Here is a 27,399-nt window from a genome sequence, read left to right as displayed (position 1 = left end):
GCTGACGTCATTGCAGCGCCCCAATGAATGCGTTTCTCAGAAGCAATGTCTTTAAATGCGTATTGTTACTTGTTTGTATAATTTGGAGGCATACTTTTGGACTGTTAAGTTGGTGTGTGATGAATTTTGTGTTCTCAGTTAGATGACATCGTGACTACACCAGAATTTCTGGTGATTCTGCAGCACTGCAAAATATGACAGCACCACTTTTTTTAGATGCTTTACTCCTGTAACTAGAGCTTTGTGGCTGTAAAAAAAACGCTGTGTTAATTTACAATCAGGAAACTAAGCGTGTCAACTTTTCTCACCATTCTTGATCAATTTAGCAATTTATTTGCTTGTGAAGGATTTAGCTTTGCCGATAAAGACACTCCCAATGTGGCAAATAAATAGCACTCGTAAAAGCGGCGCGTCTGCTGCACATGATGGCGGCAGGTTTGCAATACATCTATATAAATCTATGAAAGGCAGCCTTGCCAAGTCCTCTGCATTGAAATCGACTAATAGTGGCACAAAATGCCACATGTGGAAGAGGATGTGATGCTTGGGCTTGCATAGAAACCACGCTATTAGGTATTTATCATCAGGAAGACAGAATTCATGATGTGAAAGAGAGGGATTTTGTGAAAGGAGACGGTGCTCTTTTGGTTTGGAGGTCTCGCTGAACCTCTGCTTTGTAGTTCAATAAGCTGTTTACCCTGCAAATGTGCAGCAGATGAATTTGTCACCGAGGCCTAATGTGGAGGCTGTCCATGCAGACGCCTGTAGCAAGGGTAGCGACACGAAAGGCCTGGCTGCCCCCCCCCCTCGCTTCTCATCCTCATCTATCTCCCCAAGACTTTAAAGCAGAGCAGAAGAGAGCGGTGGTGTTTCTGCTGCTGCTGCATATTACCCAGGAACGACGTTCATTGGAAGATGTTCAACCGATGCGTGCAAACTGCTGCAAACCCTGGAGAATCCATGCGCGATAACAAGCAATCTAAATATCTGTAGCTTCAGTTTCGGTTCACAGGATTTGTTTCGACACTATTTTTCATATTTTTCAGTTGTACCTCGGTTAACGTGCGCCCCAGTTAGCACGCTTTTTGGTTAACATCCAACATTTTTTTTTGCGCGATAACAAGCAATCTAAATATCCGTAGTTTCAGTTTCGGTTCACAGGATTTGTTTCGACACTATTTTTCATCTGCAGTTGTACCTCGGTTAACGTGCGCCCCGGTTAGCACGCTTTTTGGTTAACATCCAACATTTTTTTTTGCGCGATAACAAGCAATCTAAATATCCGTAGCTTCAGTTTCGGTTCACAGGATTTGTTTCGACACTATTTTTCATCTGCAGTTGTACCTCGGTTAACGTGCGCCCCGGTTAGCACGCTTTTTGGTTAACATCCAACATTTTTTTTGCGCGATAACAAGCAATCTAAATATCCGTAGCTTCAGTTTCGGTTCACAGGATTTGTTTCGACACTATTTTTCATCTGCAGTTGTACCTCGGTTAACATGCGCCCCGGTTAGCACGCTTTTTGGTTAACATCCAACATTTTTTTTGCGCGATAACAAGCAATCTAAATATCCGTAGCTTCAGTTTCGGTTCACAGGATTTGTTTCGACACTATTTTTCATCTGCAGTTGTGCCTCGGTTAACGTGCGCCCCGGTTAGCACGCTTTTTGGTTAACATCCAACATTTTTTTTGCGCGATAACAAGCAATCTAAATATCCGTAGCTTCAGTTTCGGTTCACAGGATTTGTTTCGACACTATTTTTCATCTGCAGTTGTACCTCCGTGCGCCCCGGTTAGCACGCTTTTTGGTTAACATCCAAAATTTTTGCTCAAATTTTGACTTGGATTTAATTCACCTGATTGTATAACGTCCGGGTTGTTTACACCGCCATCTTGGATCTCACAATCGATGATTGAATGAATGCATTGCGGACCACGGGCGCCATTTTGAGGCACCATTGTTTGTTTATATGAGATTTGCTGTGCAAGAGAGAGATACGCCACAGAACAAACACACAAAGCGGATAAAAGAAGGGCGAGATGCACCCTGGAGAATCCATGCGCGATAACAAGCAATCTAAATATCCGTAGCTTCAGTTTTGGTTCACAGGATTTGTTTCGATACTATTTTTCATATTTTTCAGTTGTACCTCGGTTAACGTGCGCCCCGGTTAGCACGCTTTTTGGTTAACATCCAACATTTTTGCTCAAATTTTGACTTGGATTTCATTCACCTGATTGTATAACGTCCGGGTTGTTTACACCGCCATCTTGGATCTCGCAATCGATGATTGAATGAATGCATTGCGGACCGCGGGCGCCATTTTAAGGCACCGTTGTTTGTTTATATGAGATTTGCTGTGCAAGAGAGAGATAGACCACAGAACAAACACACGGAGCGGATAAACAAAGGGCGATGGACCGTACCAAGACAGACGTGCGAGACTAGGGATCGACCGATATGTTTTTTTTCCAGCCGATGCCGATTTTTTTTCCATCACCCTTAGCCGATATTTAAGTTTTATCTAGCATCGATGTGACGACTATGATGCCTATCTGTAAAAATATATCGGAGAAACCCTCGAGCGTAACGGCCGATACCGATTCAAGTAAAGAACGCTATATCGGCCCAATACATCGGCCGGCCGATACATCCTTAGATCTCAGAATTTTACAGCTGAAAGAGAAAACCGTGGTCATTTCAGAGGTATGTAAAGGCGACGGAAGTGGCACAGTCATCGGCTGTGGTACACACACATCTACTCCGGTCTAGCAACCTGGCGGTGCATGGAGCGGGAGACTCGGCGTTCCACTCCCAACCCAATGGTTGCTGGTTCCATCTTGTATTTACATTTCTTTATCTAGCTACTGTGATTGACGGCCAACCAATCCATTGGGGTGTCCAGTCAGCTGGGATAGGCTCCAGCTCCGTGTGCTTAATATGTGACGGAACGTTGACATGTTCCCCGCGTGAAGGAGCTAGTCTGACAGGTCTCAAGTTGTTCAAGCTAACGTTCTAATGTTATTTTGACACGAAGAAATGACCAAAGTATAAAAAGGTACGGCGCACCACAAGCGTAACCTTGTTCCTTTGAAAACACTTAAGCAGCTCGGTACGTCTGTTTGGTTGACAAACGGCTTGTGGGAAATGAACGAGTCAAAGATCAAGACAAAGTGATCTGGACATCAGTCAAAAGTCAATAGCGTCAATAAGTCAAGTGTCTGACTGGACTTGTGTTGCGTTCACACCCAACTGGAATGATTTTGGATGAAGCGCTTCCCTTGTAACAACGGACTGTAATCCACTACGGGCAGATGCCAAGGAACATCCTTGCAAGCCGGTCATTACGGAAAGTAAGCCCCAATTTATGGCTTAATTGCTCCCAATATAGAACCTGGCTTATTGCGTGGCGGCCTACCAAGTCAATCAATCATCTCATCCGGTATACTGATTTCAATGTTATTTTAATTAGAGCCGTCAAATCATTGCACTTTTAATCAGATTAATCACGGTTTTCTAATGAACGAATCATGAAAAATATCTGATTGTGTTTTATTCACAGAAATATAAATAGCAGGACGTGTTATTCAGGGTGTCCGTGAACGCAACTCCAGAACGAGGGAGTGTTAGACACATACAGTCATGGAAAAAATGAGCCCTCAAGGCATGAAGTAACACCCCTATAGTCACCTTTACACTACTATTAGCCAATAAATGCATTGCCGTGCTGGGGGCGATGGGGGGGTGATCAGGAGTGACGTTTGGGGATTCAGTAGCCAACGTTAGCTCGTGCTAGGGATTATTGCATCTGTTGTGAGATCAATCAAACCTGAAATAAAAGCCTGTTGTTGTGGCGATCAAGTCTCACCAAACATGACAGTGACATTAGTGACACCTAGTGACCAGTGTAGAATACTACATACCGTCACAAGGTCTTTGAATGCATCTTGGACGTTCATTCAGATGTTTTTATGCTTGAAAATGTTATTTGCTTGGATACTGTATGCGTATTCTTGGACTACTACTACTACTACTACTACAACACATACTGTATGAAGTATATGAGCTGCCATTACCATTAACAGCAACATCGTGCTAGCTTAGCATATTTGATGATAAAAATCAACAGCTGAAGGATGCATAATAGGCAGGGCTCCTGGTTGTATTTTAAGATGTGTAGCGAAGCCTGATATTTACAAAGCTGATACTGATACTGCATACACAAGGTATCCTCCATTTTTCATTCACAATGTCAGAAAATCCCGGAAACCTCAAACGCAACCGTCTCTTCTCTCAACGAAGCGGATGATTTTTTGTGGCACATATTAATATTTGTTATTAAATCATCAGAATTGCATAATCGGGGGGGGGCGGGGGGGGCTAAATCCACATGGAGGATCCACATGGAGGAGACTATTCAACCTTGGCAGAGCGCTACAGGATGCAAAGACACACGGTAGCTCGCGTTCGGGATTATTGCGTCTGTTCGGTTTGATCAATCAAACCTGAAATAAAAGCCTGTTGTTGTGGCGATCAAGTCTCACCAAACATGACAGTGACATTAGTGACACCTAGTGACCAGTGTAGAATACTACATACCGTCACAAGGTCTTTGAATGCATCTTGGACATCATTAAGACGTTTTTATGCTTGAAAATGTTAAAACATATTTGCTTGGATACTATATGCGTATTCTTGGACTAATCATGGGTGAGGGAGTACTGTACACTACTACTACTACTACTACTACAACACATAATGTATGAAGTATATGAGCTGCCATCGTGCTAGCTTAGCATATTTGATGATAAAAAACAGCTGAAGGATGCATAATAGGCAGGGCTCCTGGTTGTATTTTAAGATGTGTAGCGAAGCCTGATATTTACAAAGCTGTCCCCCGGGAAGCAGTAATACTGCATACACAAGTAATCCTCCATTATTCATTCACAATGTCAGACAGTCCCGGAACCTCAAACGCAACCGTCTCTTCTCTCAACGGGGCAGCGGATGATTTTTTTTGCAACACATATTACTATTTGTTATTAAATCATCATAATTGCATAATCAGGGCCCCCCTAAATCCACGTGGAGGAGGAGACTTTTCAACCTTGGCAGAGCGTTACGGGATGCAAACACACACGACTGACTAATGACCAGGCGTCTTTGTGTCGGAGCCCGTCCTGCGCTTGCAAATCTCCCTTGCCTGCATATTTATCCATATCCATATCCATATCCATCCGTGTATGAATAAGGCATACTAATCAACTCAGCTTCATTAATTCAGGATTTTATGTTTTATTTTGGATGAAGATGCCCTCTAATCAGCCAGGCCAGGCGGCCAGGCGGCCAGGAGGCCAGGCGTCGGCCTCCTCAGCTGCGCTACATCCGAGGGCAGCCCGTCCAACTTTTCCAAGATGGATTCCCCCGGAGATGCCATCTGTTTGTCTCGCACCCGTTTGCCACGTCCGCGAAGGTAAAGGCGACCGCAGTCAGAGCGTCTCATTATTTCTCTTAAGCGGCCACGATTCCCGTTCGCTTCTCCGTCAGATCCAACGTCTATACGCTGAAGACAAAGCAATACGCACACTTTACCTATGGCTTCCGTGATTTGCTGATTCAGCAAGCCCCTCCCACTTCATGTGACTGACAATCTTTGTTGATTTCATCCGCCCGCGTCATAAAATCAGACACTTTTACCATCTTAATGACAATTTGATGGCGGGCGCCGGAGGTGATTTATGGCCGTCTTTCCGTCCACAGCACGCCCCCCCCACGGCAATCAATGGGTACCTGGTGTTGGGGGCGTGGCCTAAGGGGGAGCCGCTTAACCAGAACTCATGTGACTGACTGACTGAGCTGCCATTGATGTCTACAGGGTGGCATGTTAAGGAGGGGGGGGGGGGGTGGTGGTGGAAGGGTTCACATATCACGGATGCAGTTGGAGCCCCACTCAGGCATTTAAAGTTGCATATTAATGAACCAGTGACACGTGAACGCATCATTCCTGATTTTTTTTCTTTGAATGTATGCATACAAGACCGGGCCAGAATCCAAAACCAGGTAAAACCCCGCACCCTCAGTCAAGTGGTCTGGCACAAGCAAAAAGAGACCATTGTGGGTTTTTTTTTAGAAGACAAAATATGCCAAAAATGCGCAATTCTATCCGTAGCAATGCACAAAATACGCACATTTGACGGCATGACGAACAGAATATTGGCAGCGTACTCACATCAAGCATCAAGCATCAATCAAGCATCGCCTACCGGAGGGATGGAGGCGAGGACGCCGTCTCCGTCTCGGATGCGAGGAGGATCTCTGCTCGGTCCCTCCCGGTGCTTCCCGAGCCAGGTGCTTCCACAAGGCTCCTTGTTGTATTCCCATATGTTGGATTAGGAATGCTCCGGTGCATCGGCGACTGGATAGTCCGTGTGATGATGAGCCGCCAGCGTCTCCTGCGTGGATGCGAAGCTCCCTCCTCCGCCCCTGAAAGCCTCCTCGATGCGGCACACAGGACTTGAAGACCCGCTCGTAAAAACCCGCACGCCGACGATCCAACTTGCGCGCCTGATTACGGCAATTAGTCGTAGGAGCGGCAGCGCTCGCCCATGCGTGCGCCTTTGCGGGATAGCGAAAAGATGACGGCTGTCTATGTCTGCACAAAGCGGGGGAGGGGGGGCGGAGTAGGGGGGCTCCGGAGAGATGCTTTATTTCTTTCGAAGCGAGGACGGACAGACTGGAACGTAAAGGATGGAGAGGATTCGCTGGAAGCTCACTCTGCCACGACCCCCCCCCTCACCGACCCCCCCACCTATATTTTTTATGCCTGCAAACAAATGCAATTTTATGAATGAATTTCTTTACGTTTGAGCTCACATAAAAAAAGTCATGGTATCGATGCTCTTCGTCCGGTCTTTGCACATTTTTACCAGATTGTTGCCAAATCCGCCCCACGGTCCCTAGAGTCCCTCATGTGTCCATAGAGGGCCCGAGCGCTGCAGCTTTTCTTTCTCCAGCAGGTGATTTCATTGACCGGCTCCTTCCTTGACAATCACCTGCTTTAGGGACCGGCTGGAAAGAAAACCTGTCCTGTCTCGGCCCTCCGTGGCATGGGTTTGACACCCCTGCCGGCAGGTACAAACCAAACTGATATCTAATCCCTCACTCATCGCAGCTAACTGCTTCCACATGCAAATTTTTTCATTGAATATCTAGTTCAGGGGTCTCAAACAGTGAATCAGTGATTCCTGAGCCAAATCCCTCACGGCAGGGGTCTCAAACACGCGGTCCACGGGCCAAATGTGGCCCGCAGGACACGAGTTTGAGGCCCCCGCCTTGATATGAAAGTTTAATGTTAGTGCGGCCCGCGCAAGTTTGATATGGATGCTGTATGGTATCATGTACCCAGAAAAAATTATTACGTTTGATTCATGTTCATGTTAAAGGTTAAATAACTGTTAATAGTTATCCTCCCTATCCGTGTGGAAGTGGTAAGTTTTTGGCTATTTAAGTTTAAAGGAAATAACTCGGAGGCTACTGTTTAGGTCGCTAGCTCGCTAGTTTGCGAGTTAGCATGTGTCTCAAGACCCTGCAGTTGTGCAATATGTTGTAAATAAAAAGAGTATAAATGTGACTATAGTCGTGTTTTGTCATGTCTACAGGGCTCTAATAATGCTTTGTTCATTTTAATCGGAAAAAAAATGTGTCTACCCACCAACTATATGTGTTTTTTATTATTTGACGTTTTATTATTATTATTATATTTATTTATGACTGATTGATTTTCTTTATTCTTGATTTCTTTATTTATTTTTCATCTTATTTTGTGTAGAAAAATAAAAATTAAGATATTTGAGAACAGTGGAATGTTTTATCAGAGCTTTTCTTGTAGCAAATCGGAACCAAAGTACTGAAAAGTTTGTATATTTTTCTGTTTTTAATAAATGCGTTTTTGTTTTTTTTTGAAAACCTGATGCGGCCCAGCCTTGCCCAGACCCTAGCTCCAGTGGCCCCCAGGTAAATTGAGATTGAGACCCCTGATCTAGTTAAAGCATGTTAGAAATTATTTTCTAACATTATTAGAGCCCTCTAGACATGAGCTAACACCCCTACAGTCATCTGTACACTCAAATTGCCCAATATAGTAAAACATTAAAAGTAAATAAGGCATTTAAAAAATAAGCTCCTGCTCATGTGCTTAGATAGATATTATATTTCCATTGTATTTGTATATTTTTCAGGGAAATTGGATCATTTCCCTGAAGATCTCTCACGGCACAGCGGTCGAGAATCCCCGCCCCAGAGTCGAGTTTCATCTTACGGCTGCAAAAGTAGCCCAGGTTTTCTTTATTAGGGATTTTTGCCTGCATCACTCAAACCTGCAATAAAAGCGTATTGTTCCGGTGGTCAAGTCTGGTGCTTGTGTGTCTCACCCAACGTCACTGAAGGAGCCAAGCAAAAGCGAAAAGACGTGTCAGCCGGAGAAGTCGTTATGAATCTTCTCGTGTGGCTCGAAACCGACGACTCAAAAAAGAAAGCTTCTTTATTTGTGCTGATAAGAACACGGCACACGAAGGAGGAGGCACACGAAAGGAGGTACTGCGAGGGGAAAGCTCATTTGGAATCACAATGCGGAGCGCCGCACATGACATCAATGATTCAGCAGGACTGAAAAATGAAAATGGAGCCACTCTGGCGCCGGCGGTGCGCATGAGGAGTTTGTACGTCTGTTTGCGAGGGAGATGGCGTGGCGGCGGGACGAGAGAGTGTCACGGCGTGACAATGACGATAACGATAACGTTAGCCACGTGAGCATCAAGTGAGTTTGCGGACTGATGGGAGATGGAGGATGCACAAACCTGTGACCCAAGCATCATCATCATCACCGCCGTCGTCAATCGCTTAGGATGTCGTACTTGTGTTTCATTTGCTGACTCATTGGCGTTTGTGTGTGTGTGTGTGTCTGTGTGTGTGTGTGTGTGTGTGTGTGTGTTGTTGTGCAAACGTGGTGGACATGTGTGGCTGCAAATACTTGGAAGCTATTTGACATAATGACTTGGAAGTGGAGTACATGCCAGGAAAATGATAGGACTCGGTGTTCCCCACAGGGCTGCAATCTATTTGTGGCAATGCGTGGGTGGGGGGGGGTGGCGCCAATGTCTAATTTGTATAACGGTATGGATGCCGTGGGAGACCGAAAGTGAGCAAAAACAACATGAAAAGCAAAACAAAATATGTTTAGACATACAAAATGGTTTTTTTCAAGTCTCCAAAAGCAGCCAATAAGATTTGTCCTTTTTGACAACACAATCTAGAATTAGCTACACTGATCCCTCCTGCCAACCAATCCGGTGTGTACCCTGCCTCTGGCCCGAAGTCACCTGGGATAGGATGAAAACAGATGTAAGGATGATCCCTCCTGCAACGTCTTCTTATTCCAAGAAGCAGATCTAGCCAGCTATCTACTGTACCGAGTTGGAATGTGTTTTTGGGACCAAACCACAAGCCGTTTGTGTTGGATTCTTATTGATTTGGTTAAGGACCAACCGATTACTCAAATCGAAACAACGAGCTTCAGATTAACAAACTAAAAAATAATGCTTAGCCGCAGCCCATGATGACACCTGTTGCCGGGCAGAGTTCACAGGGCTCCAACCAGAGCGTCCCCTTAGGGAAAGTCAAAATGTCAGCCACGTCTAGTCGCCAGTTGGAAGGGCAAACATCGGGCTGATGGCGTGCCCTGCGACAGAGACGATAAAAACAGGAGGGAAAATACTAAAAAACAGCAAGAATTGTCAGAAATATTAATATCACAATATGCTGTTATTTATTTTAACTAATATAATAACATATTAGGACAAATGAAAGTGACTGGCAACCAGTTTGGGGTGTCCAGCTCCCCAGTGACGCTCATGAGGACCAGTTAAAAAAAAAATGGCTAAAATGCTAACGTTATCATGCTAACACCGGTTGACACCTTTGAAAACATGAAAAAAGCAACATGCTAATGTTAGCATAATTCTGCCATTTTATTCTCTTACTCTGCTGCATGCTGTCAATCACTGTGGCAACAAGCGTGCTATGAGATTACTCGTCTCCTTTTTTCCTCTCCTGCCTCAGGCTGACTTGGCGCTCTATGCCTCACGGCAGCCATGTGCGTCCTTTGCACAAAATGGGCCCCCCCCCATGGATGAGAAATGGGGGGGGTCCTATGTGCACCGCGTGTTCCTTCTTGCTCCTTGCCTTGACCCGCATGCAAATTGACCGGCCGTCAGTATATGGGCCAGTGTGCTGCTATTCGCTATATCATTCATCGTCAACACATGATTAATTACTAATACGGTGGTGTCTTGGTTAAAGTCATTAATCCCTTAAACCAAAATGGACTCCCAAAAAAGCAAATTTTCCCATAAAAATAATTCCAGACACCCAGCAATTTTAACCCAAAGCACATTTTACAGACAATATAAAATATATTACATTTATGTACAATAATTATAATGTTACATGCAGAAAAATAATTACAAATAAATGTATGGATCGCTCAAAATCATTTAACCCTTGTATTATGTTACGGGTCAATTAGACCCGTTTCAGTTTTTGTGTTGACCAAAGTACTGGTTATCCTTTCTTTTTCTTCATGAAATTTTGTGACTTTTCCTCATCTAGGGTGATTAACACAGAAACTGAAACGGGTCAAATGTTACGGGTCAATTAGACCCGTTTCAGTTTTTGTGTTGACCAAAGTACTGGTTATCCTTTCTTTTTCTTCATGAAATTTTGTGACTTTTCCTCATCTAGGGTCATTAACACAGAAACTGAAACGGGTCAAATGTTACGGGTCAATTAGACCCGTTTCAGTTTTTGTGTTGACCAAAGTACTGGTTATCCTTTCTTTTTCTTCATGAAATTTTGTGACTTTTCCTCATCTAGGGTCATTAACACAGAAACTGAAACGGGTCAAATGTTACGGGTCAATTAGACCCGTTTCAGTTTTTGTGTTGACCAAAGTACTGGTTATCCTTTCTTTTTCTTCATTAAATTTTGTGACTTTTCCTCATCTAGGGTCATTAACACAAAAACTGAAACGGGTCTAATTGACCCGTAACATAATACAAGGTTAACTAGCATGATTTGTAATATAATACAAGGTTAACTAGCATGATTTGTTGAATGGAAAATGTTTGTGAAGAGGGAAAAACTTTAACTAAATAGTTCTTAAACATAGTGTTGATATTAAAAATGTATTGTATGTCTCTTTTCTAAATGCTTCTATGATCTAAAATAAAGTTGTTATTGGTTATCCTGATTTTTTTGACTGTTTTGAGTGGATTTACAGAGTATGGGTCACAATGACCTGCAACATAATCAATGTAATTTTTTTTCAACATAATACAAGGGTTAAAATTAATATTACAAAAATAGTTGTATATTTACGGAATTTATTTATTGTAAATTTATAAATTAATTCTCAAAATCTTGTAATTTTACGACAATAAAGTGGTAAAATTTTATATAAATAAAATAATAATAATTTAAAAAAAAATTTCCTCTGAAATCTATAACTTTATTGTCATAAAATTGCAACTTTTTTCTTGTAAATATGACTTTTAAGTGAAATGTTACAGAAGATCGTCCACCAGTAGTGGGCGCCAAATAAATTGCCCATTCATTTCCAATGGGAAAATGTCACGGAAAATTTTAAATGTAATAAATGGAGTAAATGTTGGAATTTTTGGAAAAATTCCTGACCTGAACTTGTTGACGTTGGATTGATTTGGAATGTTTTGTCTGATTTTAAGCTTAGAATTGGTCTGAAAGGGACCGCAGAAGCATGTCAGTGACATGCTAGTGACATGTCAGTGACCCCCCCCCCTCAATCTGGAGGAACACTCGTCATGCGGGACCTGGAAAAGGAGTGGATGTTGACCGCCCGCGTGACATTTAGTTCATTATTGTCTCCCCCACTGTCACCGTTCTCCGTCTCCATTTCCCTCCTTATATGCCCCCCCCCCCTTCCGTGCTGTCTCAGTGGGAGTGGGTGTGTAATTATGCAGTCAGACAGTGTTTACAGACGCAAAAGTGCCGTCACTTATTCCATCTGTTAGCAGTAATTTCCCGCTTTAATTTATAGCTGGTCCTCCCGTTGGGAAAATGAGACGCGGAAAGCGGTGGGAGAAAAAGTATATGGATGTTATTTACGGAATACACTCCACTGCAACACACATCAACACTTCTTTATCGTCGTGTCTTATTGATATTTTTATAATAATTAGTGATTTGCTGTCACTTTAACGATGATGTCCTACTCGGACATTTTTGGCCTGCAGAATGAAACCAGGAACCGACGCTGCGTCATGACTGTCATCTCATCAACACTTCAAGCCACCACTTGGACCACCATTCACCGCCAATGCATCACAGGCCTGCAAATAAATGTTACATTTCTGGTCTTTCTTTATCTTTAAGGCCCCTTTAAATCGTTTACCCTGGCGAGAACGGCGCCGTCAATAACCTTCACAAACGCTACAATGCTTCTTATTGACATTTTGGAAAGCGCACCGGCGGTGGGACACAATACCTTAATGAGCGGGCCAAAACACTTACGTCTAGAATGCTAACAGAACGAAGCCATTGAGCTTCCAGGCCGGAACGCCGGCCTTAACACAGCGTGAAAACACGCCATTGATATTTGAAAGGGGAACCCCTGCTGAGCATTTCACGCACAAAAATGAGCCTGTTTATGACACACACGTGATTAATGGATTATTAATTAATTAACCACTAACTTGGTAACGCAGGTTGAAAAGCGCAGTGTGACCTTGGGAATGGTCCAATCGGGTTAATCTGGAATACTTCACATAAAGCAGGTCACACTTCCAGAAAATTTTTTTTTTAGCTTTTAGTTCCGGCAACTTATTTTTGTGCATCAGGTCAACTAAATTTTGCTAAAAAGTTGAGACAACTAAAAACGTTTTGATCCTCCCAACTAATCAAATAGTTCAGTCTTCTTTGAAATGTGGGTGTGGCCAACTTGCACAAGAGTGACAGATGGTAAGAAACAGTTATGCTAATGTTTTAAACATATGTTTTAAAGACAAAACATTACATTTTTAATGCTAATGCTAATGGTTTAATTTCATTTGAACATGCATCAGATTACAACTGAGTGCATCCCATAATCAGTTCCCAGTTCCACATGTCCAAAAGGAGTAGGAAGAAGCAAAGCTTATTAAATCCTACCCCTCCATCTGGTACTTTTACAATCAGTAACTGTCACATTTGTTCACTTCCTGCTTTCCATAATACAGTTTAAGGTTTTTTTTTTGTTTTTTGTTATGTTTTCGAAATAAATTATTCCACACTATTTTTTTTACTTTAATCCAAATTTCTGTTTTGTAACAAAACAGTTGATATAACATGGCATTTCTCGTTGTTATGATTTGTGCCAGATTTCAACCCCGACTACTGCATTCAAGAAGCTGATACGTTATGTAAAAAATTCCAAGTTGACTCAACGTAAAAAAAAAAAATTTGTAACCTCGCCGCCTTAAAATTTTGATTAAATCTAGCAAATTATTTCACATCATTTCAACACACAACTTAAGTTTTTCCAACTCAAAAGACCAAGTTCACGTGACTTATTTGTTGTTTGAACTTGATTTTTTAGGCCAAATAACCAAATATTTTGGTTGTATCAACAAGTAATCTCACCTCATTTTCAAATCAGGTTAACAAATTATTTCAATTAATTTTTAATTTAATTGTGAGTTGAATTTACTTGAGCTAATTAGTTGAAATGACTTGAGTTCTATTGTTGATACAACAAAAATATTTGAGCTAATAAAGAAAGTTCCCAAAACAAATCAATAAGTCACGTGAACTTGATCTTTTAAGTTGGAGAAACTTAGTTGTGAGTTGAAATGACCTGAAATAATTTGCTAGATTTAATCAAAATTTTAAGGCACCGAGGTTACAATTTTTTTTAAAGTTTTTTAAAGTTTAGTTTAGATTTTTTTTTACAGTGTGGGACAATATTTTAGGAAGGTAGCGAGGCCTGCAAGCCAAGCAGTTGTTTTGGCAGGTAACATTTTGCTGTTCAGCTCCAAGGATCCATAAAGGCTGACACTAACAGCATCTCGCCGACTCCATCAGCATGCACACAATTAGCTTTCAGACGCAGACGTGACACTGATGGCCGTGTTGACCGTCAACGGTAATGAAAAGCTTTGATGAGTCGACGTGTAAGGGAGGTTGGTGCATCGCCAACAATTCCTTGGTGGAGCTTTTCGTGTGTCCATTTGAGGAAGCGGTACGCAATCGAACGATGGCGGGAGAGACGCCGCCGCAATTACCCAATACCATTTTAGACATGAAACCTATCATTTTCATTCCTATTGTACTGCTTTTTCACTTCAGGGTGACGAGTATCGATGACAAGACAGGCGCCACCACACAGGCGCATCCAAAGTTTCCCTAAATGTATTACTCCCGTGGAAAAAGAAAGAAATCTCCAAATCTCCCCTCAAAGATTCACTCGCTCAGCCCGCAGGTTTCAAGATTCCAGCTTCACTGACTCGTTCCACCAAGACTCGGGTTTCCCAGATGACGGCAGACGAAGACTCGCCTTTCACCGACTCACACGTGGCACCCGGCTGGGCTAGTTTCTATGACTCCGGCACCCGATTCATTCCGTGAGGCAGGGGTCTCAAACTCTATTTACTTGGGGGCGACTGGAGCTCGGGTCTGGGAGAGACTGGGCTGCATCAGGTTTTCAAAAAAACCCAAAAAAACCGCATTTATCAAAAACAAAAAAATTAAAAAAACTTTGGTTCCAATTTTCTACAATAAAAGCTCTGATAAAACATTCCACTGTTCTCAAATATCTTACTTTTTATTTTTCTACACAAAATAAGATGAAAAATAAATAAACAAATCAAGAGTAATGAAAATCAATCAATCAGTAATAAATAAATATAATAATAATAATAATAAAAACTTAAGAAACCACATATAGTTGGTGGGTAGACATTATTTTTTTCCGATTAAAATGAACAAAGCATTATTAGAGCCCTGTAGACATGACAAAACACGACTATAGTCACATTTATACTCTTTTTATTTACAACATATTGCGCAACTGCAGGGTCTTGAGACACATGCTAACTCGCAAACTCGAGAGCTAGCGACCTAAACGGTAGCCTTCAAGTTATTTCCTTTCAACTTAAATAGCCAAAAACTTACCACTTCCACACGGATAGGGAGGATAACTATTAACAGTTATTTAACCTTTAACATGAACATGAATCAAACGTAATAATTTTTTCTGGGTACATGATACCATACAGCATCCATATCAAACTTGCGCGGGCCGCACTACCATCAAGGCGGGGGCCTCAAACTAGTGTCCTGCGGGCCACATCTGGCCCGCGTGCCGCGTGTTTGAGACCCCTGCCAAATCAGCAGTAAATTTATAAATATAAAGTCAAAATATCTGCACAGCGGTCGAGTGGTTAGCACGCAGACCTCACAGCTAGGAGACCAGGGTTCAATTCCACCCTCGGTTTACATGTTTTCCCCGTGCATGCACAGGTTTTCTCCGGGTACTCCGGTTTCCTCCCACATTCCAAAAACATGCTAGGTTAATTAGCCACTCCAAATTGTCCATAGGTGTGAATGTGAGTGTGAATGGTTGTTTGTCTATATGTGTCCTGTGATTGGCTGGCCACCAGTCCAGGGTGTACTGTAAGACAGCTGGGATAGACTCCAGCACCCCTGTGACCCCCGTGAGGAAAAAGCGGTAGAAAATAAATGAATGAAATACGGAATCCCACTCCAATTCATTTATTATAGTGGTGTAATCTGGAACCAATGAACCACAATCCTCATGAATAAAGCGCTAAATATAGAACAGTAGCATAAAAGCATATACGCTAGCGACAGATTGTGGCGTGTAACAAACCGGCATGTCATTCATCCACTTCTTGAAGGGTATTATTTCAAAGGTGAGGAAATGCCCCCCCATCCTCCCTGTTGCCTATTCACGGACCCAACAAAGCATTTCAGCCAGGCTCAACGGCTAGCGGTCCATTAGCGCGTGATAGCATTCATCCCATTCATCCACACTACATTGAACAGAGGCGGAGCGCTCGACTAAAGCCGAAGCAGCTGTCAGATTCATCGGGAATGGCTCGATGTTGCCAATAAGTTCTGCTCAGCACATTTTGTTTGTCCTTGTGAGTCGTTGCGTCGTCGTGTTTATCAATTCCGTGCGCGTGCGTCCATTCTTTGGCGTACACAAATCGTACTGTATCAGCGGCACTTGAACATCTGTCACCAGGCCCCCGAAAAAGCTGGATTTAGAGATGAATAAATCCATATACAGCAGTGTTATGGTCGCCGGAAGAGCTGTCAATCAAGGTCAAAATGACTTATGGTTGACTGACAGGCACCAAGAGGGTCAAACTCCGCAAACACAGAAATGATACAAACGCCATAAAACAGACCAGGAAATGCCGCAAGCACATATATAATATATAATATCATAATGCAAAAAGATGCGAATCGATATGCTGATAATAACAAATATGTAAAATAGAAAAGGTGAGTCATTCCATCCCCCCCCCTCCCCCCCACCGCTGCTGAAGATGTGTTCACTGCTTATAAAAGAGTCCTTGTTGATGACTTCCAATTAAGGGTGTGATTTTCCACACGGCTGAGCTGACTTGCTTGGTCCCACAGCATACGGCACGCTAATGTTATAGGAGGCAGCGCAGGGGGGGTTGGGGTGGGGGGGCTAAATCAGCACATATTGGCAGTCGTGGTGCAAAACACAAAGCTCCTCATAGATCAGCCACGTGTCCTCAAAAGACAACGAATGCAACACGAAATGGCTGCACCAACCACTTCCTTCCTCCAGGTAAAAGTACCCTTAATTACACCTTTTGTGTAGTATTTATATGTATTCATGCATGTATAACAATATAAATGTGTTTTGTGTTAATTGTTTGTTCAAGAAAACTACCAAATCAGCAGTAAATTTAAAAATATAAAGTCAAAATATCTGCACAGAGGTAGAGTGGTTAGCACGCACACCTCACAGCTAAAAGACCAGGGTTCAATTCCACACTCGGTTTGCATGTTCTCCCCGTGCATGCGCGGGTTTTCTCCGGGTACTCCGGTTTCCTCCCACATTCCAAAAACATGCTAGGTTAATTAGCCACTCCAAATTGTCCATAGGTATGAATGTGAGTGTGAATGGTTGTTTGTCTATATGTGCCCTGTGATTGGCTGGCCACCAGTCCGGGGTGGAGAAGACAGCTGGGATAGGCTCCAGCACCCCCCTGCGACCCTCGTGAGGATGAGCGGTAGAAAATGAATGAATAAAGTCAAAATATTAGGAAAAAAGATTCTGATGAAATAATTTTACAAAAATAAATATGTAATATTAACAAGAAACGTAACGCCATGTTGGTAGCATAGTGGTCAAATATTAAATTAAAAATAATTTTTTTAATTCATAATCTGAAAAACAAAAATGTATCATTTTTGGGAAATTAGGCAGGGGAAATATTATTATTAAACCAATAATAATTAATATTAATTAATATTGAATATTAATATATAAATTAAATTAAATTAAATTAAATTAAATTAAATTAAATTAAATTAAATTAAATTAAATTAAATTAAATTAAATTAAATTAAATTACAAATCATATGGGGATAAAGTCAATATTGCGGGAATCAAATTTACCAGGATTATCTAAGAAGAAAATTGACATACTTATAAATAAAATCTAAACATATGTATGTACACAAAAACATTTGAGCATATCTTTTCAAAATATCATATTTCATATTGTGACCCTCGCTGGAAAAGGTTGGGTCAGCCTGTTCTAGAAGCGCCATTGCATCCTTTTAGGAAGGGGGGTGGGGGGGCTTTAAACGAAGTGTTTTTTCCAGCCGTATTGGAACGTGAAAATATGGGTGAAGCAATAAGAACATATAACTAAATTAGTCATGAAGCCATCACAACACCGACCCCCCCCCAGTTTAAACCATTCAGCTCTACCTCCCGGCGTCAATCCCTCCTTAGCATGCACACGTACAAACAATGCCCACCGACACATCTCCATATTCACACATAGCGCACCCCCGCAGCCCCCCTCCCCCATTAGTTTTGCACCAGGGCAAGAAAGCATTTCAGGTCTCCTTCAGCTGTTTATGCTCGTCTCCGTCATCTCCGGCACACGCTCGTCCTCGTCCTCGTCCACGTGCGGGCGGGCGGGCGGACGGGCCTGCCCGATGGCTGCAGGCGCTGCGTAGCGTCTGTGTACATTAGCGGGCCGCTAAGAGCAGTTTAGAGACTCGTAATAAGAGCAGCGGGCGACTCCACAACAGAGCGATTGTGTTGGCGGTGTGTGCCGCGCGTTGGCCTAGCGTGCGCCTCTAAAGGCACTCATGCATTTCAAGGGCTTGACCCAGATCACGGAGAGACATAATAACAGATGACAGGTTGTCCTTTTGAAAGCCCTCCATCCTAAAAGGCCGACTGGCCATTCCCTGCCTCCATGGCCGATATCCTGATGCGTGAAGGAGATACTCCCGCAAAACTTCCGCTTCCGAGTCACTTAGCGCTCGTCCCGATATTCATTAGAGCGCTCTCTGTGAGTAAGATATTCAAACTCCGTAGAGAGACTTTTTATGGCTGCTCAAGTCCATTATACAAATAAATAAACAAATTAAGAATAAAGACAATAAATCAGGAATAAATAAGTAAAATAATAATAAAACAGCAAATAAGAAAAACGTAAGAAACCACATACAGTTGGTAGAGAAATTATTTTTCAGTATTAACAGTTATTTAACCTTTAACATGAACATTAATGAAACTTCATAATTTGACCCAATTAGCATGTTAGCATCAGTTCCATCTGGGAGCAGCGTGGTAACTTTAACAACATGTTTGATGAGATGCTTTATCTTGACGTGGATTTTCCCGTTTGATTCCAAATCATTTCCTGCATTTATTTGTAACCCAGCGTCATATAAGCCTTTAGCTTCATTGCTAATCCAAAGCAAAACAGGGCGGGGTAACAGGGTAGGGTAACAGTATGGGCGGGGGCAAAATCATGTTTAATTGTGTCCGGTGTGCACACGGCTTTAAGCTGTCATTTCAACATTAAAATTTGGTATCAAGGTGGGGGGCTGCATCTGGCCCATGGGCCGCGAGTTTGAGACCCCTGATTTAAAGTTAACAGCTCAATACTAGCCTCTGTACAATACCTCTCAGAAAAGGGTGCAGGTGGACCAATGTGGTCTTCGTACAGGTCTTGGAACTGTGGAATTTGGAACGTTGACCTGAACTTGGCCAATCTAGCACCGATTGGCCAATCGTCATTGTCGCCGTTCCTTTTAATGGTTCTGTAGCGACTTCATGCAAAAGAGTCGCTGAGAGGCTTTCCTTTGTCTGACGCGTCGCTCATAAAAAAAAAATACGAAAAATAAGTTTAACCTTTTATTAAAGAAAAATAATGATAATAATAATCAACTTATGGTACCGTGCACAAACTCATAATCAAAGTAATAATAGAGATTAAAGGAATTAGCGGTCAACAAAAAATACGGTCACGCAGGTGAGCAGGTGACCTACTTCCCGTATCCACGTGATCACAACAAACCGAAATAATATCATAAACAATAACACCACTATTGAAATTTAAACTATCATGCACCTACAAAATTAATCTAAATTCATTCATGGCTCCTAAAGGTTCCTTTCCATTACTCCCAACGACGTTCCCAGTACAATATATATACAATATTGACGTGGGCCCTCAGCTCTTACTTCAACACGGAGTTCTAAATATATCCTTTCACTCTACGTCAAATCAAACAGTGTTTTCGTAGCATGGGCTAGCCTCCCCGGATGATATATATTCATAATACATGGGACCGTGTCAGCACGCCATTAAATATTCACACAAACAGCTAATCCCAAAGACTTTAGCGGTACTCCAGCGCAAACAAAGATCATGTTTTATTCACGCCGTGTCATGTTGTGACACTGCACGCTGTTCCCGCAAATTCCACTGCTTGGGAGTTTTTCCAAGCTAATGGGGCTGAATGCATCCTGAGCGGTGTCATGTGAAGGACACGCCAAGAGGGCGGCACGCGCTGGCCGGAGCGTGGCATGATATACCGTATTCTTTCCCGCTCGTTTAATCAGCGGCCATGGCGACCAGGACGGTTGAGTGGCGGCAACGGCGGGCCCGCAGGGCATCGGCCGCTTGGGATGGAGACGATATAATGAGTGGAATGATGAAAAGAAGAGCTGTAAAGTATCTATAATTGATATGCTTTGCCATCATGGTGACGGATGTTTCCTTCAGCCGCGTGCCCCCTTTAAGGAATCTACATCGGTGTCCGTTCTTACGGATTCCTCGCTGGTGGATGATAGCTAGCTGTACTCATCTCCCTCCGTGATCTGGTCTCTTCTCACTACTTTCTGAAGCATTTAACCTCGTCCGCCATACACTCCATACATTAGAGCAGGGGTCTCAAACACGTGGCCCGCAGGCCAAATGTGGCCCGCAGGACACTCATTTGAGGCCCCCACCTTGATATGAAAGTTTGATGTTAGTGCGGCCCGCGCAAGTTTGATATGGATGCTGTATGGTATCATGTACCCAGAAAAAATTATTACGTTTGATTCATGTTCATGTTAAAGGTTAAATAACTTAATAGTTATCCTCCCTATCCGTGTGGAAGTGGTAAGTTTTTGGCTATTTAAGTTTAAAGGAAATAACTTGAAGGCTACCGTTTAGGTCGCTAGCTCTCTAGTTTGCGAGTTAGCATGTGTCTCAAGACCCTGCAGTTGCGCAATATGTTGTAAATAAAAAGAGTATAAATGTGACTATAGTCGTGTTTTGTCATGTCTACAGGGCTCTAATAATGCTTTGTTCATTTTAATCTGAAAAAAATCATTTGTCTACCCACCAACTATATGTGGTTTCTTAAGTTTTTATTATTATTATTATTATATTTATTTATTACTGATTGATTGATTTTCTTTATTCTTGATTTGTTTATTTATTTTTCATCTTATTTTGTGTAGAAAAATAAAAATGAAGATATTTGAGAACAGTGGGATGTTTTATCAGAGCTTTTATTGTAGAAAATCGGAACCAAAGCACTGAAAAAGTTTGTATATTTTTCTGTTTTTAATAAATGCGTTGTTTTTTTTTTTTTGCTAGGTTAATTGGTGACTCCAAATTGTCTATAGGTATGAATGTGAGTGTGAATGGTTGTTTGTCTATATGTGCCCTGTGATTGGCTGGCCACCAGTCCCCCGTACCCCGCCTCTTGCCCGAAGACAGCTGGGATAGGCTCCAGCACCCCCTGCGACCTTTGTTTATTTATGTATTTATTTATTTATTTTGCGACCTTTTTTAAAGTCTGTCATCAATCTCTTGATGGCAAAGGCAAAAGAGCTTTCTGTCTTTGAGGGTTATGGAGCCAAAAGTTAAAGTGGTAGACACCAAAATGTGTCACCCTTCCTGAGCTGGTCCATGATGCCATTGACCTAAACGTTAAGACACGGGACTTTCCTCGGCCCAAATGAAGCTTGGTGCCGAGTGTGATCCAACAACCATCAAACGCCAACTTCGAGAGAAGCGGTGGTCGCTGTACCAGACTGTCGTTCTACGTTCCCACCCGGAGTCTCACAGTCGGTTTTTCCATGAATTTCTAAATGTGTTTTTAATCCAATTAAAAATGTGTTTTTTCTTGGAATAGAAGCTTCATGGTTCTTTTCGGCGCTCCTGCTTTCAATAAAGTACAGCGATCAGGATCAGGGTTTTTTATTTGAACTGGCTTGGCACACGGCATCCCACCTGCCAAATGAAAGTATAACATTCCGGGGGGTGGGGGGGTGGGGGGGATAGACGCTTGTTAAAGTGAATCACTGGCAGAGAAAGTGTCCTGCTGCTGTCACGGCAAAGAAGAAGAAGATCACGGCGGCATTAGCATCGCGGCACCGTGATGCCTGAAGATGGACGCCTGCTCCTTCCTGGGAAGGTAATGACAAAATCTCATCTCAACCACAAGCAATGAGATGATTAAAAAAAAAAAGTCAGCGAGGGGGGGTGAGGTTAATAGAATTGAGGGTAAAAAGGTGTATGGGAGCCTGTTTTTAAATTGTATGAGAGTTGGAAAAACCTTTTAAGCCGCTGAATCAATACGCGCTTTTCTCCGAGAATCACTTAGTGATGGCTCTTTGGCGCTTTGACTGCAAAGGCCGACATGGCCGGGATAAAAACAAATGGAAAACAAGACCTTTCTGTCTTCCTGTGCGCATTTGATTCACTGTCTGCGTGCGGTCATGTTGGAGGTTTGTTATCAAAGTCCAACGCTGATGTTTCTCCACTGCAGGATTTCATTTCACTCGTCCATGACACGCTGATGCAGTCGTGCGACATATCCATGCAATTTTCATGAAGGAAGAGATTGCAGAGGCAGCAAAACAACGACGCTTTGAGGAAGGGGAGGAAATATGTACGTACTCGCCGGCCACACAAGTGACGGATATCGAACCCAGGGGCGTCCAAACTTAGCCGCATGCTAAAAAGATCACAGTATGCGGGGGCCAACTCATGTACTCATGTTGGATTCTCCTCTTAAACCACGCCAAAGTTTCACATAGTTTTTTCCAACGCCAGCGTCACGATGAGCCAGACTTCCTTATATGGGCATGCCTGGGTACAAGCTGTTAGCTGTACCAGGTGAGTGGGATAAATAATAATAAATCTAATACATTAAAACAGACCGAGGGCGGCACGGCGGTCGAGTGGTTAGCGCGCAGACCTCACAGCAAGGAGACCGGGGTTCAATTCCACTCTTGGCCATCTCTGTGTGGAGTTTGCATGTTCTCCCCGTGCATGCGTGGGTTTTCTCCGGGTACTCCGGTTTCCTCCCACATTCCAAAAACATGCTAGGTTAATTAGCGACTCCAAATTGTCCATAGGTATGAATGTGAGTGTGAATGGTTGTTTGTCTGGCTGGCTGGCCACCAGTCCAGGGTGTACCCCGCCTCTTGCCCGAAGACAGCTGGGATAGGCTCCAGCACACCCGCGACCCTCGTGAGGAAAAAACGGTAGAAAATGAATGAATGAATGAAAACAGACCGTTTTGGAGATCCAAGGAAACACAGCTGGAATAGGTGCAGATTCTGGAAGCTCTAGAAAGCTTTCTGTGCAGGTTGTGTCGTCCATAATGGGTCAGATCATCAAAGAAATGTAAGTATTAGTCAATGAAAGACTGGAAGCATGAATCCTGAAGTAGAATGTCCGGCCATCAGGGCGTCAAACATGCACCTTTTACCCAGATCTGCACCAAAACACAGTAGTTTCCTCCAATGGCGGAGCATTGCAAAAATCATAGAAATCGACCAATGAACGCATGTCTGACTTGTCAATCAAAAGCATTCTGATTCTTGCAAAGGCAGACTGTGTGACCAGTGCCGCCGTGTCGACTTCCTGTCTGCTATTTCCTCTCTGAGGTTAGCGGCTGCTACATGAGCGGCTTGTGGAAATGCCACCGAGTCAGAGGAGGGCAAGGGTGGGAGTTACTTCCATAAGGTGATGCCCTCGTGCGACGACGCTACTTCATTGTCACTCCTGGACTTAACAACGTGATCCCTTTCACAATGACGACACGGCATCAAGGCCAAGGGGGGTGGGAGTGGGGGGTCGGTGTCTATCCTCAAGGTTAATTTTACTGGTTTGACGGTGAATGGGGGGGTTGGGAGTCAAGCCCGCACTCTTTAGAGCGCCAGGCGGCCACTTTACCCCTCAGCCACGGTGCTCAGACAGACAGATAGCCTCAAGCCTCATAGGGGGAATTGAACCCTGTACCCCTCAGACATATTAATTAACGGAAGCACTGACTGCACTCCGGCCCCCGGGTGATGAATGGATGAACGTGGAACATAGGGTTGCACAAAGTCTAATTTCGAGAGGGAGGGAGGGGGCCAGACAGGAGAAGAATATTGCCAAAGAATTCATAAATTTGTGTAGTTTATGATAAAAACTTATAAACACGTCATCATCAGTCAGTCATGAAGACAAATAAGAAATGAAACATAATAATTATTAATATTTGTCCTTTGAATTGTATTATAAATATATTTTCTTTCATTTCAGGTGTGGACGGGTTTAGCAGGCCTGAGCTGGAAGGTGCTCGTCGCTGCCGTCCTTCCACAAAAATGAAAAGCCAGCTAGCTAAAACTCAACCTCTGATGTCATTTCCTGTCCGGAACACATTTTACAGCAACACACATGAGCCCGAGTCTTATTTTGTCTTACAACATCAACTATATAGGCTAATAAGAGCTTAAAGGTGACTATAGGGGTGTTATTTCATGTCTAGAGGGCTCTAATAGTGTCAAGAAGGCTGTACACACTTTTTCTATGCTCTAGGAAATTATCCCATTTCTAAATAAAGTAACCTACTTCACTGATGTAATGTGATAAACGAGGGAAATAAGAGCGTAAAGGTGACTATAGGGGTGTTATTTCATGTCTAGAGGGCTCTAATAGTGTTGAGAAGGCCGTACACACTTTTTCTCTGCTCTATGAAAATATTCCATTTTTAAATAAAGCAACCTACTTCACTGGTGTAATGTGATAAACGAGGGAAATAAGAGCGTAAAGGTGACTATAGGGGTGTTATTTCATGTCTAGAGGGCTCTAATAGTGTCGAGAAGGCCGTACACTTTTTTTTTGCTCTATGAAAATATTCCATTTCTAAATAAAGCAACCTACTTCACTGATGTGATAAACGAGGGATTGTCGTCATCATAATACAGTATCTTATCAATATGGATATTGTTGTTTTTATTACCATACATACACTATTCACCAATGCAAAGATCTGACCCAAGATTTCAACATACCGTCTATATTTATTTATTATTACCAACCTCAGATTGAGGTCCTTTCTGAACATCCCCGTCATTAAATATGGTCGTGCCTGTTAAAGGCCCACGCGTACGCTTCTACGCACACACACAAGCTCTGAAAATGTGCCAGCGAGCGACTTAATGGCATGGGGATCCTGCTGACGATGTTCCATCAGATGATCCGTCCAGATCTTCATGCTCAATATACTGCTTTATTATCCACTCAATATATTATTAATTACCCACTCGGAAATTAATTTCATTAAAGACCGCGTGACACGTTATATCATGCAGGACGGTATATCGCTTCACAGCTGCTCTGCTTTTGGGACGTGGCTGCCAAGAAGCCTGCTGCCGACCCCCGGTGGAGTGGAGTTGATGGGGCTCAGTACCACGGACAGCGCCACATGAACACATGGGAACCAGCTGCAAGTTTAGAGGGTAAATAGTGCTTCTTCTTGCAAAGACTAGGCCTTCAAAACACATCACCGTAACAGCAATAACAAGAAGTAACAGCACTGCTGGCCTTTGAAGATGTTGTCATTCACCTCAGAGGCGCAGCCGGGAATTCGTTCGCAGCCAACAATCCATGTCATGCTGCAAAGCATGGCAATCAATTGCACCGACGTGTATTACAACGTCACATTTGAGGTTTCTGCAGGTACCGGCATGCCCACGGAAAATGACAAAAGTGATTTGGCATTATTTTCAAGCTATGTGACCCAAAAAAACTCATGTTTGACTCCACAGCAAGCACTCGGGACCACATGGAAGACAGTCTTCCGTCACTTAAGAACATTAATGTACCATTAAGAGCAGTAATGAGTTCATCGGCATCTGTTCAAAGATCACTACGGCCACTTTCTTCTCCAGTGATTCCTCATTAGAATGGAGCCAGCTGCTGGAAGGCACAAAAGAGAGACTGCTCGTTCATTTACACTTACTTAAATATAATTGCTTTTTCCTCCTTCCCCATTAGAGCTGCAACCTCACCCATCCATATGGGCCCTTATGACATCCAGTGCAGGAGGTGAGTTGAAAACATTCCGCCTTAAGAAATATAATCATGCTCAAAAAACAGAACAGCCTTGCATTCACAACAATGCAATGTAAAATAGCAAATGCACATTGATTTATCCAGGGAAATATGCATTAAATATGTATTAAAAACGTTCACAAGCAATAATAAAGAAATAGGAAAACGTTTTGGAAATAAATTGATCAAAAATGATTTCCAATTTAGGAAATGCGAGCTATTATTTTGTTGTAAAAATAAACTGTTAAAAGACCATATTTTTGCATGTTTATGTCGTTGTTTCATGATGTTTTGTGTATTCCCAGCGACCCTTGAATGCACCATAGTTGTGGCTACATTCCAGGACGTTTGAGCTGCCTTCGTTGACTTCCCTAGCTAGCTACAAAGTAAGTAGATTACAAAAGTAATATTTTCATTAAATTAATATTTAAGATATTATTCATATTGGATATGAAAAAAATGATCATATTTTCTGAACAAGATAAAGTTCTCGGGTATCTCCCCTTCATCTTCCCCCAAACCGTGACATCAACTTTGTAATCAATTTGCACATGCGCAGTAACATGGAATCAATCTGCACATGCGCAGTGGCATGGAATAGTCCATTGCATGAGAAGGGAGAGCAGATCACGGTAATGGTTTAATTTTATTTGAATGTATTTTTCTTTATCGTGATAGGTAGTTAATTAACACAAATAAATGAGTAAGTGCTTTAAATCAAACCAAAAAAGTTGTTATGAGACATTTGGGGTTATCTGAAAATCTCAGGGAGGTAGGAAATCACCTAATGAGTTTGCCTAATGATAAGAAAATTGACCAAACTTAACAAAGCTCCTTAAAATGGTGGTATAATGACCAAATACAATCAAAAGTATTTTTTCAGTCTTACCTGTGAAAGGTGCTCCCGTGAAATCTCGTTTGGACCGTAAACCAGTTGGTATAACTCCATGCAAACCATGATTAGGCGTCCTCCGGGTTCTCTTTTACCACACCCAATATGGCGGTCGTGCAAACAGTGACCAAAACAAACAAACAAACAGCCAGCCACTAGTTTAATAGAATTATACTTTCCCGTTCAAACGTTGTTCAATTATGCAGATGCGACGTGTGAACGCAAAACGGCGAGCTTTGATGACGTTGGTATGTCTGTTGAACGGGAGTGTCGCTAATTTGTTGGTTATCAAGCGATTTCATGCAACTTCGTGCACTTCCTGTTACACACGTCGAACAACGGACATGATCATCTTCAACAAACCCCGAAACAAACCAGTCGTGAGTTTGTACTCATTTTGTGCTTTTAATTTTCCGGAGTTGGAAGCTACTTTTTTGAGACCCTTGTTTTGTTGGACAGGATGCAATATGCAGGGCTCTTATTGTGAAGGTAGGAAGTGTGTTGTTGGTCT

The 27,399-nt window shown here is 42.6% G+C and overlaps 1 protein-coding gene across 6 annotated transcripts in view; it reads right to left on the bottom strand.

The window, feature by feature from the left end:
- The window catches only part of flrt1a (fibronectin leucine rich transmembrane protein 1a), a 73,286-nt gene extending 46,389 nt beyond the window's left edge, over positions 1-26,897 (bottom strand). For 2 of the 6 annotated variants that reach the window (XM_078787911.1, XM_078787915.1), the window contains exon 1: positions 6,266-6,675. The gene's annotated coding sequence lies outside the window, so the exon portion shown is untranslated. Of the gene's footprint in view, positions 1-6,231; positions 6,676-9,622; positions 9,739-10,039; positions 10,152-25,767; positions 25,816-26,885 lie in introns of those variants that run through there. The other 4 variants (XM_078787914.1, XM_078787916.1, XM_078787913.1 and 1 more) reach the window with 4 other exon arrangements.
- Positions 26,898-27,399: the final 502 nt, after the last annotated feature.

The sequence above is a fragment of the Doryrhamphus excisus genome, linkage group LG21 (genome assembly GCF_037039965.1).
Source record: "Doryrhamphus excisus strain RoL-2023G ecotype Guam linkage group LG21, RoL_Dexc_Guam_v1.1, whole genome shotgun sequence".
In the NCBI taxonomy this organism is placed as follows: Eukaryota; Metazoa; Chordata; class Actinopteri; order Syngnathiformes; family Syngnathidae; genus Doryrhamphus; species Doryrhamphus excisus.
This window is presented reverse-complemented; position numbering and strand designations above follow the sequence as displayed.